Below are 4,638 nucleotides of genomic sequence, written 5' to 3' on the forward strand. Positions count from 1 at the left end.
GTGTCAACTGCAAAATGGTACAAAACTGTTTTGTTCCCCTTGATCCAATCTACGTCCCCATTGTGTTTCGATCCGTTTTTTTGAGACACCCTGTATAAATAATTTTTTATAAATAATTTTTTCTTTAAGTAATCTTACATTTTTTAACATGTAATATTTAAAAAATTGAGCCTCTGATACAAAATTCTAATGCAAATAACGACTATTCTTGTATATCTCTTAAATTAAAGAAATACTAAAATTTAAATACTGAAAAGTGTTTACACACTGAGCAAAAATTTAATTGTTAACTAGACTAAATGCGTTTATTATAATTGATAGTGATTATCTAGTTTAAGTATTTATATACTTAAACTGGACTTGAATTATGTCATCAAAATCTTGTAATTTAAAACATGTTTGTCTGAATTAAATATTTGCTTGACAACTCGTAATCACATATAAGTTGAATCAATTAAAATTTTTTTTGAAACAGCAACTTTTTTTTCTCAGAGAGCGAGAGTGTAAATATAATATTATAATATTTTTCAATCTTTATATAATTTAAAGATTATATATATTTTAAAATTTATTGTATATTTCATTATTTGTATATTTAAGAATATTTAATAAATATAATATTAATTCATATTTGAAAAATTAAATTAAAAAATGTTTAAAGAATGATCAAAGAAGTGTCATACTCGAAACAAACACAAAGAAACACCCACACAAAGTAGTTTATTTAAGAAATAATAGTGACGAAGATTGAAACGTAATTTCAATTAACTTACACATTTTTGCATAGTCACTGAATACAATAAAATATAACTACAACTAACAGAATAGGAAAACCCATATAAAACTCTTGAATGTAGACAAGAAATACAGTTAAATACTACAAAATTTGGCACGTCCAACTATAAGCTCGAAAGCCGAAAGACCGAAAGAGCGGAGGGAATCGGAAAAAGAGAAAGAAAACGTAATAAATTTTGTCTTTAATATGTTACTGTAAAGAATTGTTTTTGTAACACGGCAAGGACATTTTTTTTTTTTTTGGAGAAAATTCTTCATTTCCAATTCTATTTTCAGAAATGGCCGTAGAAACATCGACATGATTAAATCTATATGCTTCGTGGAGAAGATTCTGCGAAAGTCGGAAAACGATAAATCGATTCAGGTGATCAGTATGTTTTCGAAACGGCCACGATGAAGGGTGACAACAACACTAGCGACATGATTAGGATTACTATCGAATTTTCGCTCAGCTCTAAAATTAAAGAGAAAAAATCAATTATTATCAAACTCTCGTGCGAACACGAAGGTGTTCGACAGAAAATGGTAAGGTAATTTAATGTGTACAATGGCTGCTTTCTGAAACGTCGCTCAGATGCTTCCGATCCCTTGGATTCATCATCTTGTCCTTGTTTAACATTAATATTAATTCATGAGAGCCATCTGAGCGATGTTTCCAAATGCGGCCACTGTTTCTAATAAAGAGAGAGAGAGAGAGAGAGAGAAGAGGAAAAGTTTTATTATATAATATTAATTTAATATGTGTACAATGTTTCTAATATATATCAAAAGAGAGGGGAGATTAGAGAAAGAGAGAGAGAGAGAGAGGGGGGGAGGGAGAGTGGAAATGAAAGAGGGGGAGAGAGAGGGAGGGGGAGAGAGAGGGAGGGGGGAGAGAGAGGGAGGGAGATAGGGAGGGAGAGAGGAAGAGAGAGGGGGGAGAGAGGGAGATAGAATTTTGTCACAAATTTTATTATATTTCGCAGTACATTTCTATTCAACAGAAAGATTAAGATAATTATTTTTGGGTAATGAGTGTTTAAAATTAAACGATTTTTATAAGTTAAGTATAAGAAAGCGAATGTACATACATGCATTACTTTGTATTTAAAGAAATAGAAAACATATTCTTCATTTGTTTCAAATCTTGAAACGTTCTACTACACAAATTTTATGTAGATCTTACGTAAGCCATTATAACACAAATAATCACGTGCTTGTTAGATTAAAATTCCACTTGTTTATCTTAAATAAATTTGTTACAGGACACACAAGCAGGTCTCTTTCACATTGAAATGTCGATGATGTCAGATACTTTGGATAAAATGAATAAGTTGTTAGGGTCAAAGCACCGCTTGAGCGGGAAGATTCTCTACATGCAAAATGATAATCCAATGCTTCTGGTGATCGAAGATCTTGCGTCTCTCGGCTTTCGAATGGCCGATCGTATATATGATCTTGATTTAGATCATTCTATATTGACACTTCGCGAAATTGCCAGGTTTCATGCAGCCTTCGTAGCCCTATGCGAGAAGGTAAATCACGCGTGACTCCACAATCTGTTATAACGTCTCGTTGCAATTATTAAGAATTCGAATCAATGGCACAAATGCAAGAATCATTCAGAGTTCAAATTTTCACGTTAATATTAAATACAAGAATTATTTGTGGAATCAATGGGACATTTTGGTTGTATTTTATGAACATCGCATTGTGAAAAATTTGTAGAGTTTTAGGATCACGTGCAATGCGTCTATAAAAGTCGTAGCGGTCGTAGGGTCTTAAGTCGTAGAAAATTGACCAATCACAGTCGAATATGAGAAGAATAATCAACTGTGATTGGTCAATTTTCTACGACTTAAGACTCTACGACCGCTACGACTTCTATTATAGAGACCTCACATTACACATCTTATGCGGGGTCTACAATAGAAGTCGTAGCGGTCGTAGGGTTTTAAGTCGTAGAAAATTAACCAATCACAGTTGATTATTCTTCTCATATTCGATTGTGATTGGTCAATGTTCTACGACTTAAGATCCTACGACCGCTACGACTTCTATTGTAGACCCTGCATTATATAATCCTACAGAGAAGTAATTTATAATTATAATATTAAACACAAGAGTTCCATTTTAATATTGTATTCAACTTAAAATGTTGCGCTTTTTGTCGTATATAATTTATTTAGAAGGACTTCGCTGCGTTCATTTAGCGATAGTGCCACGTATTGGTCGCAGGTGAGCGGTTTTATTGCTGAGAGTGTTGTAAAGACGTTTTAAAATGTGTTTGATTTCTGAAAGCCATTCAAAGACATTTCAAAAAAACATCTTTAAGATCAGAGTTGCTGTAGCGTATAAAGCGCCATTGTGCAAAGGAAATTTCGTTGCCTAATTCCTATGCATTTTATTTAGCAATCTTTTAAAATTAAATACTTTTAATATAACTTTTAAATATTTTTAGAGAGGATGCAGTTTTTCAATTTGTGTTTCTCTCTGATGTTGCTCAGAGTATAGTTTTGAACGTACTGAAAGATTTTAGTATCGCTGGGAAATAAATAAAAAAAACTATCTGATCCGATTAATAATTTCAAATTTTGTACGAATTCTTTTAATTAATACATACAGTATTCGTTTCGAAACAAATTAAATTTGACATAAATGAATATCCGTAAATGTTATCAGGAATGAAACATTTATTTATATGGCGTACTCTCTTGTTAATACACCTTTGCGCAGTACAGTGCACTATTTGTACATCCGCTCAGCGGCTCTAGTAAAAGTCTTCTTAAAGCCATTTTTTTGGTAAAATTTTAAAGATGTTTAGGCTGACTCGTATCTTTCTCCGAAAAAAGATGTGCTCTAAGTTTGTGAAGAAATTATATTGTACATATAAAATTACTATGGAGATTTCTTGTGTAGCTTGATCTGTACCTGCCCGCATTACAAATCTAATTATTGGGGATGCATCGGATTTGCGAAAAGTATTGCTGGATATCTGATTTCTAGCAATATATCCAGTCGAAACTTTATATTGAAATAAAGTGAATAATACCTGAAAACTTTTTATCATCACTCTAATATATTTTTTTAAATGTATTACCGGATATTTGGTAATTGTCCGGAATTCGGGGCCGGATATTAGATATTTGTCATATGTCCTGTACTATATTTCTAAAAAAAATATATCAATGATAAAAAAAAGTTTTCAGATATCCGTATCATTATAGGGGAAAGTTGCCCCATGCGTACTACTTAATCTATTTTTTATTATATTTTCAATATTGGCACTGTTTTGTATGCAAATGAACATTAGAAATTGTAGCTTGAGGTTTTGGACGCTTATTATTACATGTTTAATTTTCTTCAATAACAAATTAATTTACAATGAAAGAACAAGGGCAGTAGGAGTCAAGCGCGGGAGATGTTGCGCAAATAACACGACTATCGTAGCGTGAAACTTCTTTATTTTACTAAAGCGCTTACATGTTTCGGCTCATTTTTGAGCCTTCTTCAGAGATAACTAATAAATTCACATACATAGAATATAACAATTATTAACTAGTCATGGTGATCTTCCTCACCTCGAGAGTATAAATGCCAGAATTAAATCCAGATAAGAATGCAGTAAAAAAGAAAAAAGGGGGAAAGAAATTTTGAAATTCTCGAAATAAAGAAAATGTAAAACTAATGTATCAAAAAATTTTTGAAATTATAATTAATTATTCCGATGGTTAGGAAGCTCACCTTGATCACAAGATACCGCGTCGCAAACATTACTCTTAATACTTCAAAAACCGGTTTCTGATAAGTTGGCCAGTCAGTGTCAGACACAGTTAGTCTCTTATTGATTTAATTGGTCTTTAT

General features: G+C 32.0%; 1 long non-coding RNA gene across 1 annotated transcript in view; it reads left to right on the forward strand.

The window, feature by feature from the left end:
* The first annotated feature begins 941 nt into the window (after positions 1-941).
* The window catches only part of LOC108727900 (uncharacterized), an 11,899-nt gene continuing 8,202 nt past the window's right edge, over positions 942-4,638 (forward strand). The window contains exons 1-3 of the long non-coding RNA XR_001936866.1: positions 942-961; positions 1,072-1,289; positions 3,046-3,047. This is a non-coding gene — a long non-coding RNA (uncharacterized lncRNA). The remainder of the gene's footprint in view (positions 962-1,071; positions 1,290-3,045; positions 3,048-4,638) is intronic.

Source organism: Mycetomoellerius zeteki, unplaced genomic scaffold (assembly GCF_001594055.1).
Source record: "Mycetomoellerius zeteki isolate Tzet28-1 unplaced genomic scaffold, Tzet1.0 scaffold562, whole genome shotgun sequence".
In the NCBI taxonomy this organism is placed as follows: Eukaryota; Metazoa; Arthropoda; class Insecta; order Hymenoptera; family Formicidae; genus Mycetomoellerius; species Mycetomoellerius zeteki.